The 13049-nt window shown below is 50.8% G+C and overlaps 1 protein-coding gene and 1 pseudogene across 1 annotated transcript in view; one reads left to right on the top strand and one right to left on the bottom strand.

Moving 5' to 3' along the window:
* Positions 1–13049, bottom strand: part of LOC130026627 (polypeptide N-acetylgalactosaminyltransferase 12-like) — a 427747-nt gene that overhangs the window by 28093 nt on the left and 386605 nt on the right. The window lies entirely within an intron of this gene.
* Positions 9220–9375, top strand: LOC130026787 (uncharacterized; annotated as a pseudogene).

The following is a 13049-nucleotide window of genomic DNA, read 5'->3' on the forward strand; positions in this document are numbered from 1 at the left end:
GGGCCAGTCAGTGCCACCACAGCCCTCAGTTAGGACATTCTCACCTGTCCTTCCTGCCATCACCCAAGGCAGGCTCTTGGCCTCACAGGGGGTCTCACCAGCCCATTTCACAGACTAGGAAAGTCACAGCCCAGAAGGCTCAAGTATTATGCCCAAAGAATCCCCCAGGGTGGAGGGGAGCTGATGGCCAGCAAACCCTGCACCCTCTAAGAAAACTCTTGCTGTACAGCAACTTTTCGTGGGCTCGCAGTGAAGACATGTTGGAATGATAGGTGATAATTGGAGATGATAGGAGACTCGCTCAGCGCCAAGACTGCGGAATGTTACCCAGACCCCTTCCACTGTTGCTGAGACACAACTCAATCCTGGCCGGGCTCCCGGCCGGCCACCCCACAGCCCTCAGACTCCAGGCGGCGCTGCGCCCGTTTCTCTCACCCCAGCTCAGTCCCCTTGGCCCCCACTCGCATCCGCAGTTGTTCTCCGGGTTAACCCGTTGTTCCTGGAACCTCCTGCCTCCACCTGTCCTTCGAAATGTTTTCAACGATGTGGCTGTTTCGGGGGCACCCAGAGGCCGGTAAACCTGAGAGGAAGCAGACAGTCAAGGACCCCAGACCTTCAACCCCACCCAAACTTCATGGTCCACAGCCCCGACTCTTGGTTTCTCCTGCTCATCTCGGGGGCTGCTCATTTCTCAACGCCATCTGCTGCTCCGGGCACCTTACTAAGTAGATTCTTTCCTGCTTTGGACCCACTGGAGCCCTCCTGGCAGTGCTGGCAGGGACACGAGGGACAAATAGAAACAAGCGTTCTATGTCCCGGCCCTAGAGCTCTCTGCATTTTCAGGGTCGTAACATTCTGGGGAGTGGACAGCTGACCCCATTTCCTCTGGCTGCCCGCAGAGCAGGACACAGGTGTGGAGGGACAGGGAGACTCGCCCAGCTCCTGCTCCCAGCCTGTCTCCCGTGTCACAATGCCCCATTCACAGGGCCCCTCCCTGGAAACTCGAAGTCAGTCCTCCCCGACTTGCCCTCATCAGACATCACAGGCTTCAAGCTCCTGGTGCTGTGCACCAGCCCAAATCATTCACCCCTAAAGGATGACGCTCTGCCAAGCAATCTTCCGCCTTTATAAGATACACTTGATGTTTTAAAATTCTGTTCTTTCAGCTCTTTCTGTCCCAAACAAGAGGGGAGGGGTGTTTTCGCACAGTTAGATCCACTGCCAGGAGGGTCTGTGATGAGGGGTCTGGGAGTCGGGAACCCTGCTTTGACTCCCCAGCTCCTCAGTGCTGCCCTGAGCTCCCACCCCCATTGTTTCCTGAGTTGGGTGGGCCAGTGTCCAGCCACCCAGGTGTTTGGTCAGCGGGAGCCCAGGAGATCCTATTCTGGTGGCAGGAGGAAACAGGGCCTGGAGAGAGGGTCTCTGGGGACTCCCATCCCAGAGTCCTGGGAGACCCTGGCGAGGACAGAAGTTGCTGGAGGACTAGACTGCCTGAAAACGTGTCTGTCAATGGGCGGAGGCTTTATCCCGGGCCTCCTGGCCACACACTGACCAGTGCAGAACCAGCGCATGGCCCAGGGCTCCTGGGTTAGCACCGACCTAGCACTTTTTCTTCCCATCTTTTCATGCTCTGCCAATTTCCAATGATCCCCTAGGGAAAGGGTCAACATGCAGAAGGTGCATTGGGGCCACTTCTCCCTTAAGCCTCCTTGAGAGAGGGTGTCCTGAGGGGCGGGGCCACGAGCATTTCTATAGGCAGGGATGTGGCCGTGGCCTCAGGACACTCTGAGTGACTCCTCCCCGCCTTGCTCTCCTCAGACATCACAGGCTTCAAACTCCTGGTGCCAAGCACCAGCCCAAATCATTCACCCCTAACGGATGAGGCGCTGCCATGTGACCCTCCGCCTTCACAAGATATATCTGATGTTTTAAAATTCTGTTCTTCCATCTCTTTCTGTCCTAAATTAGACGGGAAGGGTGTGGTCGCACAGTAAGAGGTTTTTGGAGGGTCTGTGGTGAGGGGTCTGCGTACCCGGGGACTCTGCTTTGACACCCCAGCGCCACTCAGGCAGCTCCTCAGCATTGCACTGAGCACCCACCCCCATTGTTTCCTGAGCTGGGTGGGAGAGTGTCCAGCCACCCAGGTCTTTGGACAGCAGGAGCCCAGGAGGTCCTATTCTGGGGACAGGAACGGACAGGTCCTGGAGAGGGGCTCTCTGGGGACTCCCATCCCAGAGTCCCGGGAGACCCTGACCAGGACAGTGGCTGCTGGGGACAAAACTGCCGGAAGACTTGCTGGAAATGGGCCCGGGCTTGATCCTGTGGCCTCGGGGCCATACACTGACCAGTGCAGGGCCAACGCAGGGCCTTTTCTTACCGTCCGTTGCGCTCTGCCAATTTCCAACGATCTCCTAGAGATGACACCTAGAGGTGACCCGTATATGACCCGTGGAAGGGTAAACATCTGGAGGTGACCCCTAGATGACCCCTCGAAGGGTCAACAGGGAGAAGGTGTGATGGGGCCACTTCTCCCTCAAGCATCCTTGAGAGAGGGTCCCCGAGGGGCGGGGCCACGAGCTTTTTTATAGGCAGGGAAGGGGCGTGGCCTCGGGGCTGCAACCCCATTGGCCAGGGAGAAATCTAGAGCTCCCAGGGGTAACCTCACAATGAAGGCTGCACCAGCCTCTGCCCTGGTGGGCCTGACGGGCCTCCCCGCCCCCACCCGGACCCTCGGGCACTGCCCCCTACCGACGATGGTGGGTTGGAACTCTGTGGGCCCCACGGTGGGCCAGGAGCACTGACCCTTTCGGTCTCCCATAGCTCAGTCCACGACTTTCTCATTCCCAGAGACCACGTCCCCTCATGCCCAGGCTGGGCTGCAGCTGCCAGGATTAGCCCCTGAGCACCCGTAGGTCTGGCCTGGCTGCTGCTGTGGGAGCCCAGCGAGCCTGACAGAGGCGCCGTCCTGGACGCTGTCCCAACTGCTCCTCACTCCAGCCCCTCTCCTTTATCTTCTTGGAGCCCCTGCCCCCTGCCCTGCCCCTCTCCTCTCCTGAAGCCCGCAGAGTTCTTGCTCCCACCTTATCCTGTGTCCACGTTCTCTCTGTCCTCTAACTGCTTCCTCCCAGACTGGCAGCAGCCAGTTTGTGGGGCCATGAGCCCCCAGACCCAGTCAGTCCCTGACCAATTCCCCCTGTTGCTCAGAGACTTCCCTTTCTGAGTCCTGGAGGGCTCTTAATGACCCCATAGAACCTCCCGACCCCAGCTCTGCCCCTTTCTCTGAGACTCAGTCCATCCTACTGGGAGCTGGACACCAGAATTGGCCTTGGGGAACCTTGATGCTTCTCTGGTGTTGATCCCGGCGTGCTCTGGAAATCCCTCTCAAAACACACACTCCCAACTAGGGCCACTAAGCCTGGCCACGCTGACCTCACGAGTCCTACAGCCTGAAAGGAACCCCAACTCCCCCATATCGCCCGTGCCCACTATGGCATCCACGAATGCACCTGTCCTCCCTGCCCTGAGCAGGCCCCAGTGGTCTCCGGCTGTCTCCTTTAGCTCTGACATCTCCCCCTCTCACATTCGCTGGGCTGAGAATCAAATTAATCTCTGATGGTGGGGCACAGGGTCACTGTGGGCTTGTGCTGTCTGGGGAGCCTGTGGGCAGTGAAGGGTTCCACACTGGGGTGAGGCTCTGGGCAGAGAAAGTCCATCTAGTCCTTGAGAGGTTTGGGAAATACCAGGTTTGCAGGTCCTTTACCTGAGACATGATCTGGCCACTAGGGGGCCTGGCACCCACGAAGCATTGGGGGCAAGGTGGGGGCTCTTCCCGGTGGGAACTACAGAGGAGGTGTAGACGGAACAGGCACCATGGGCATGGGCATGTCATGTCAGGTTCTGATCCATGGTGAGACCCCCAGAGGATAGCTCATGCTTCATTAAGAAGCATGAGCCGTTCCCTGGCAGGACCCACCCACCCAATGCCACTCACCCACATAGGCTGGGATGCATCCATTTGTAGAAACAATCTTGGAAACAGGACAGTGGCTGTCAGGGAGACTGATTCAGCCCTCTCCCCTCTCTCTCCTCTGCCACCAATTCATGATCCCCGAAACTGTCCCAGGTAGTGCCTAGAACTCAGTTGATGACTGTTCCAGCCTCCATCCTTTTCAGGACTTCCTTTCCCAGAATAGAAACAGTGCACTGGAGGAGGGGGAGCTCTCGGCTCAGACTTTTGCTTGGCCTGTAGCCCATGAACCGAAGGTTTGAGTGTTGCCTCGTTTTCCCTGGGCCAGGACGGGTAGATGGTTGTACCCAAGTGCCGTTTTTAAAATCGGATGCTCTGAATCAGTGTTTCCTCTAAGCACTGAGATCCTTCCAAGTACTGCCTCATTGACCCTCATGGCCTGTGTACATACCTGAGAGGTTTGGGGTTTGTTGGGATCTCTATTTGCTCCATTCTTTGTGATCAGGAGACCCTGTGGTGCCAGGGAACGTTCTTGCTCTCATGTATCCCAAGCCTGTACTGAGTCTCCTGAGACTTCTTTCTGGCCTTCTGGACAGAATTTTTACTCAAAAAGTGGAAAATTCCCTGGACCATGCAAGGACAGCCCACAAACTGGAAATATCTCAACATTTAGGTAGGAAAGCGGGGGTGAGCAGGCATTCTCCACTCCTCTCTCCTGGGGTATAATCTAAGGTGGAGGGTGGGGAGGTGGTCATTTCTTATTGCTACTCTTTGGACTATTTCTATGGGGGTGAGTATTTCTGCTCCTGGGACTCCTTACTGTGTAGTGTTGGAGGACATGTCTCCTATCTGAGCTCTGTTCTCTCTTGTGGGACATTTCTCCCCCCAGAGCTCTTGTGTCTAGTATTGGAAAACAATTTTCCCCAAAATCCCTAGTGTTTTTTTCTGGAGGAAATTTCAGCTTTGCTCATACCTGGTGCCGAGTTATTGTAAACATTTCTGTCCCTGGAACCCTGCTGTCTATTGTTACGGGAAACCTCTGCACCCCATGTTACTGGTGCCTACTACTTAGGGCCTTTATTTGCCTCCCAGACCACTAGTGTTTATTAGTAGGGGACATTTCTGCCCCCCACATCCCCGGTGCCCAATGTTGGGGGAGATTTCTGCCTCCAGATGCACAGTCTTCCCCACACCGCCAGCTTGTCCTTCTTGACTCTTACCACCTCCAGCTCCTCGGGCTTTATGATCTCCACTGTATTTGCCTCCACTTCAGTGCCCTTAGATTGACTAAAACTGGATAGACTGAGGGGCAGCCCCAGGCTCTCAGCCAACCAAGGGAGGGGGAGGGCTCGGGGGGAGAGTCAGCCTGGTTCTGCCCCCCCGCCCCGGGTATCCTGCCTCCTGACCCTCATTGGGGGCTTCTCCCTCCTAAGGACACTGACATTCACAATTTCAGGACACCTTTGTGTCACAGCAGCAGCCAAGTCCTGGCCTGAGTCAGGCCACTGTGAACTGTCCAAGTGGACTGCCACTGCTCAGGCAGAGTCACAAGTGGAGGGCCAGTACTGTCACCCCCTTCCCCTCCCTCACCCCTTCCACCTAACAGGGAAATCTCTCTTATGCCCTCTAAGAATTTGAGGAATCCTTCCTTAGGGCACTGGGAAAAGGTTGGCCCTGTCTGCTTGCAGCACTTTTCTTTGGGTGTTGGCACCACACCCAGACATGCTCAGGCTTTACCCCTGACTTAGCTCAGGGACCATACCTAGTGGAACTAGGGGGGCCCATTGATCCAACATCAGCAGTGTGCAAGACGATCACTTTATCTGCTGGACTAATGCCCTGCTCCAAGCGGTATTTTTTTTTTCAGCTGCTTCCCACCTAAATCTCCTTCCTGTAGAGTTGGGCTCCCTTAAAGATGCCTCACTCCCCCTTCTGTACGGCACAGTGCCCAGGGAGACAGCCCCGTGGAACCCGAGGCTTCCACTCCCGAGCACTTTCAGACTTTTCAAGAATGGGCCCCAGGGATATTGCTGGGGTGAAGGTGCTTGCCTTGATGCGGCCCAGCCCTGTTCAAGTCCTGATACTAGGATCTCCATAGCCCTGCTGAAGAGGAGAGGGGACCTCTACCCACATTTCCCGCAGGCTAACTTCAGACTGGCTACCCTGGAGAGCAGGAGCTGCCATGAGGCACAGGGTCTGGGAAAGATGAAGACAGGCACGGAAATCACCCGGGATGGCCCAGAGGTGGTCTGTCACTCTGTTCAACTTAGAAACCAGGGAAAATCTCCCAAATTTTCCTACATTATTGATATGCTCCAGATCCTTCTCTGCACCAAGAAACCTTGGTCATTTCTTGTTCCATACTCTCCTGTCAGCTGCTTGCTAATACCCCGACGCCCATCAGATCTGCTGTAAAACTGATCTCTCGCCTTGTGCGGTGTTCAGACTTAGGAACTATTCATTCCATTAGCACTATTATCTCATCATGTTCTCCCACTTGCCAAAATGTGCCTTTTTTTCCTTTATGGGTCACACCCCGCGATGCCCAGGGGTTACTCCTGGCTCATGCACTCAGGAATTACTCCTGGTGGTACTCAGGAAACCATATGGGATTCTGGGAATCAAATCCAGGTCAGTCGTATGCAAGGCAAACACCCTACTCACTGTGCTATCACTCCAGTCCCAGCTTCTTGGTTTTTAGTTAGTTTTAGGCAGAAATTTTGGCAAAATATGTATGTGATCATAGTCGTTCAAAACTCAAAGTTATATTAGTGCTGCAATTCTCATTTGTGAAACAATAAAACTCACTACCAAGCAGGGGAGAAAGCAAGACAAGACCAAAAGGAAAAAGAGCAACACCCAAGCAGTGGCACCTGGTGCACTGGAGGAGTTGGCAGAGAGCATGGCAGCTGGATGGCACTGCCACTCATCCAGTAGAGACAGCACTACCCCAGTGGAGTGGTTAACGCCAGGCCCCAGCACCTCCAGTGGAGACAGCACTACCCCAGTGGAGTGGTTAAGGCCAGGCCCCAGCACCTCCAGTGGAGACAGCACTACCCCGGTGGAGTGGTTAAGGCCAGACCCCAGCACCTCCAGTGTGCCCTTGGTCTAGAGGAGGTGCGAACTGGCAGGGCAGACAAGGGGCGGGGAGTAAGAGGGGAGCCAGAGCAGGAGCAGGGGTCAGGGGTGGAGGATGCGGAGGGGCAGAAGGCAGGACCCAGATCATTGCCCCAGGGGGCCATGACATGCTGCAGGAGAGAACAAAGTGCCAATAAGACACCAGACATGTTGTGACCCTCTATGAATGGGAGTGGTAGACATTCAAAGTTGGTTAGCTTCCAGAAATGGCTACTGACATCAGGACAACTTGGACAGTCTGACAGAGTCACAGGGAGTCCCCAGGCAGGCAGGGAAGGCAGGGTAACTTGGTACCTACACTCCCAAGAAAAGCCTCGTGGAAACAGTGGGCCCCATGACCCCCAAGACAGGGCAACATAGGAAGCAGAGCTCGTTGAAGGTATCGGAGGTGCAGCCCTTCCCTGCTTTTGCTGGACACGAGAATCCATGGTCTCAGCAGATGCTGGGGGTTCCATATGGAAAATAAGGTTCTCTCTGTTCCTCACTTTAGTATCTTATTGGCATTAGATCTCCAGACAGAGCTAGAAGCGCAAATAAATGTCCACCTTGACACTGTGGATTCCCCCTTTGGAAAATACCCTCTCCAGGCGCTCTCTAATGGCAGTATCATGCCCCTCTGCTGGTAAACTCATGCTTGAGTCAGCCTCCAGAGACAGCGATAATGTCAGGTAGACCGTGAGGTGTGGCTAGGGATAGGGAAAGATACTGCGCAGGTGTGGGAGGCAGGAATAGTGGTGGGATGCAGCTCAACTGGGAGCAACCCATTGCCCTCAGTTCAGAAGTCATGACCTGCGCCGAGTCAGTGTGGTCGGTCCTGCTGGTCACCTTGTGGTACCCAGCACTTCCACTCTCTTGAGTCTGTTTTCCTCTAGTGCCCAATGATTGACTGGCCTGAACCTCAAAAGATATGCTTCCCCCTTTGCAAATTGTTCCAGGAAGCAGACCCGTTTGCCTTTGGGCCAAAGGATCCAGAGACAGAAGGAAACCTCAGTCACTGTGGACCCGTTGCCCAAGGATTCAAAAACTCGGCCACCTTCTTCAGGAAGACCCTGGCTCTGGACTTAAGAAAATCCTCGTTGGAGCCCTGGAATGGACCATCCTGCAGTCTGTAAATGATAAGGTCCTAGTGTAAGAAGCCTAAGAGGACTGAAAGAGAGCCTCAGAGGCTCTGCTCCAGCTCTTGGTTGAGGCTGGGCACCAGACCTCCTGGAAGAATGAGCATTTAGAAGTGAAAAAAAGAAAAACAAATAACCTAAAAAAATCAGCAGTAGGGCTCCAGAGGCATAGAGGTTGATCCTCTTAGTGCCTGAGAAATGGCACCAGGCTCTAGGTGCCCTGACACAGGGTAGGGACATTGGCAGAGATCTGGGCATACCTGTCTCTGAGGCAGGGGGCTCTGATCTCTTGCTGTGCCACAGAGGTAAACAAACTATCTACCTTCAGGTCCCCATTCAGGGGTGACACTCATGACTAACAAAGGGCCCCAGTGGCTACCAATTGCCCAGATGGCACAGTCCCTGGGATTATGATGTGAAAACCCACATCTAAGTTTTGCGACTCTAGATTTTGATGTGAAAACCCACTCTAACTTTCGCGACCCCAGCCTTTCTGCTTATCGGATGGGACCCCATCCTCTGACTTGCAAGAAGCAGTGGACTAAATCTCTTGCTCAGAACCACTGAACAGTTCAGGAGCTGTTTCCAACCTGAGTGGCATCCGGATAAAGACCATAAGAATGAACCCCTGAATCCCTCTGGAAAAACTGGGTAGGGGCGCGTGCGCTCGGGGAAGGATAGGGACAAGCACGAAGCATGGTGAGACTCCATGATCTCTTAATTTTCATATTAAAAGGGAAAGGTAAAAGTTAAAGGCACTCGCGGTGATCGTCGATTTGCTCAAGCGGGCCCAGTAACGTCTCCATTGGAGATTTTGTTGTTACTGTGTCTGGCATATCGAATACGTCACGGGGAGCTTGCCAGGCTCTGCCGTGCGGGCAAGTCACTCTCAGTAGCTTGCCGGGCTCTCCCAGAGGGGTGGAGGAATCGAACTTGGGTCGGCCATGTTGGCCGCTTGTAAGGTGACCACCCTACCACTGTGCTATCACTCCATCCCCCGGAGCTTCTCGGCCTTTTGGCTAAGATCAAGTGTAGTATCTGTTCATATTAAAAATTGAAATTTATTTATTTGGATTTATTTTTTAATTGGGTTATTATTTTATGTTTTGAGTTTGCTCCTGCACATATGGATGTGCTGGAGGCTGTGTACCTTTTTTTTTAATCCAAGAATTTTCTTTTTATTAATTTTTATTAGTGAAACTCCATGAGGTAAAATTGTAGACTTATAAATTTTTGTGCTTGGGTTTCAGTCACACAATGATCAAGTACCCATTCCTGTACCAGCACCCATCCTGCACCACCACGGGTCCCAGCATCCCTCCCACCCCCCCAACTGCCTTTCCCACCCTGCCTCTTTGGCAGTGCATTCCCCCTTGTTCTCTCTCTCCCCATTTGTGTGCTGTGGTTTGCAATAGAGGCACTGAGTGGTAGTCATGTTTGGTCTATAGTCTACTTTCAGCATGCTTCTCCCACCCTGGGAGGATCCTCCCAGCACCCTTGATTTGGTGCGCTCTTCTCTACCTGAGCTTCCTTGGAGACTGTGTAACTTCTTTACTTGCAGAGTACGAGTCTCAATGTTGTTCTGTTTGGGTCATCTCGCCACTCCTAGTGGGCAGCATCCCTGTCATGGGGGCACGTTTGCAATTGCTTTATGTAGCCGCAGAGCCTCATAGTCCCATAGCCCCATTCCTCAATGGGAAGGGGCAGAGGAGGGGAGAAGGGAGGGGGCAGGAAGGAGGAGGGGGAGAGGAGAAGGGCGGGAAGGAAGAGGGAAGAAAGACAAGGTTGGGGTAAATGAATATGATTTTGACAGGGTAGGTAAAAGACGTATTACAGATGAGTAAGAATTCTGTTGAACCATTTCTGACTCTTGGGGGGAACACATCACTTTCAGGCAGGTCACTTCGTGCCCTGGGATGGGTGTCTGCAGCCTCCTTACCTCACGGGCATCACAGTCTGTCTGATCTTCTGCCAACACAATTTGTCTTTGACGGGTTGTTGGCTCAGGTCTCTCTTGGATCTGGGTGTGATTTCCACCTCTAGGTGAAAGGGAGGATGGGGTGTGCATGGGGTGTCTTTAGGAAGGACACTGCCTTCTGGTTCTCACAGAACACTTGGGGTTCCAAGGCGGGTGTAGCCCGTAGGATGGCTGGGATCAAACCCAGATCAGCCACGTGCAAAGCAACAACCTACCACTGTACTATCGCTCCAGTCCTTGAATTTCTTCTTTGACGAAGTTTCTGTTCATTATTCCTCTCTGCATTTCTTTGATGGGGTTGGGAGATATTTTTTTTGTAAAGTTCTACCAATGTGCTATATAACTTGGATATTAGCCTTTCATCACCTAGGTATTGGGTAAATAATTTTTCCCATTCGGTGGGCTATCTTAGTAGCTTAGACGTCATTGCTTTTTTTTTAAAAAAAAAAACAAATTAGAACTACTTTGTCACCTCTTGATAGATCAACCAGACTCAATCTTAGCAAGGATATACTTCATTTGAGGGAAACAATGGAAGAAAGGGACTTAGTAGATATATACAGGACACTTCATCCACAAAAAGCTGAATATACATTCTTCTCAAGCGTACATGGAACATTCTCCAAGATAGACCACATGCTGAGCCACAAAACATGCCTCCATAAAATTAAGAAGGTAGAGATTGTATCAACAATCTTCTCAGACCATAATGCGCTGAAATTAGAAGTAAATCACACACAAAAACAGAAAACTAAATCAAACACCTGGAAATTAAACAGTGCACTAATGAACAACGAGTGGATTAGACAGGAAATCAAAGAGGAAATCAAAAGATTCCTAGAAACGAATGAAAATGAGAACACGAGTTACCAAAACTTATGGGACACAGCAAAGGCTGTGTTAAGAGGAAAGTTTATAGCTCTACAAGCATTCCTCAGGAAGGAGGAGCAAGCACACATAAGTAACCTAACCTCACAGCTTAAGAGCTTGGAGAAGGACCAAAAAAAGGAGCACAACCCGAACAGGAGAAAGGAAATAATAAAACTCAGAGAAGAGATTAACGAGATGGAAACACAAAAAACAATCCGAAAGATCAATGAAACCAAAAGCTGGTTCTTTGAGAAAATTAACAAGATCGATAAGCCTCTAGCAAAACTCACAAAGAAAGGGAGAGAGAAAACCCTAATAAACCGAATCAGAGATGAAAAGGGGGTCATTACAACAGAAACCACAGAAATTCAGAGGATCCTCAGGGAGTACTTTGAGAAGCTTTATGCCACGGAACATCAAAACCTCGAGGAAATGGATAAATTCCTAGACTCCTACAGACTCCCAAGGCTGAATCAAGCAGACCTGGAATACCTGAACAGACCTATCACCATCAAGGAAATTGAAATGATAATAAAAAGTCTCCCCAAGCACAAAAGTCCTGGCCCGGATGGATTCACTAGTGAATTCTTCCAAATCTTTAAAGAGGACTTACTCCCAAGCTTTTTAAGCTTTTCCACGAAATTGAAATATCAAAAACACTTCCGAACAGTTTCTACGAAGCAAATATCACACTGATACCAAAAGCAGACAGAGATACCACAAAGAAAGAGAATTAGAGGCCGATATCCCTGATGAACACAGATGCAAAGATCCTCAACAAACTACTAGCAAATAGAATCCAACTACTCATCAAAAAGATCATACACCATGACCAAGTAGGATTCATCCCAGGGATGCAAGGATGGTTTAACATTCGGAAATCAATCAACATAATCCACCATATCAACAAAAGAAAAGATAAAACGCATACGATCATATCAATAGATGCAGAGAAAGCATTTGATAAGATCCAGCACCCCTTTATGATGAAAACCCTAGCCAAAATGGGTATAGAGGGGACCTTCCTCAACATAATTAAAGCCATCTACCACAAGCCTACAGCAAGCATCATCCTCAATGGGAAAAAACTGAGAGCCTTCCCTCTATGATCAGGGACGAGACAGGGATGCCCACTCTCTCCACTGCTGTTCAATATAGTACTGGAAGTATTTGCAATAGCGATTAGGCAGGAAAAAGATATTAAGGGCATTCAGGTAGGAAAGGAAGAAATCAAGCTCTCACTATTCGCAGATGATATGATACTCTACTTAGAGAACCCAATAACCTCCACCAAAAAACTCCTAGAAACAATAGGCTCGTATAGTAAATTTGCAGGTTATAAAATCAATACCCAAAAGTCCATGGGTTTCCTATACGCAAACAGTGAGAGAGAAGAAAGCAACATGAAAAAAACAATCCCGTTCACAATTGTGCCCCAGAAAATCAAGTACCTAGGAATCAGCTTAACTAAGGAAGTAAAGGACCTGTACAAAGAAACTACAAAACGCTACTTCAGGAAATAAAAGAGGACATGAGGAAATGGAAAGATATCCCCTGCTCATGGGTCGGGAGACTTAACATTGTCAAAATGGCAATACTACCGAAAGCACTGTATAAATTCAATGCAATCCCTATAAGGATACCCATGACATTCTTCATAGAAATGGAGCAAACACTCCTGAAATTTATATGGAACAATAAGCCCCCACGAATAGCTAAAGCAATTCTTGGGAAAAAGAAAATGGGAGGAATCAACCTCCCGAACTTCAAACTCTACTACAAAGCAGTAATAATTAAAACAGCATGGTACTGGAACAAACGCAGAACTGCAGACCAATGGAACAGGGTTGAATACACTGACATCTCCCCTCAATCATATGATCATCTAATCTTTGATAAAGGTGCAAGTAATGTGAAGTGGAGTAAGGAAAGCCTGTTTAATAAATTGTGTTGGCATCACTGGACGGCTACATGCAAAAAA

The sequence above is a fragment of the Sorex fumeus genome, unplaced genomic scaffold (assembly GCF_029834395.1).
Source record: "Sorex fumeus unplaced genomic scaffold, SorFum_2.1 ptg000034l, whole genome shotgun sequence".
NCBI lineage: Eukaryota > Metazoa > Chordata > Mammalia > Eulipotyphla > Soricidae > Sorex > Sorex fumeus.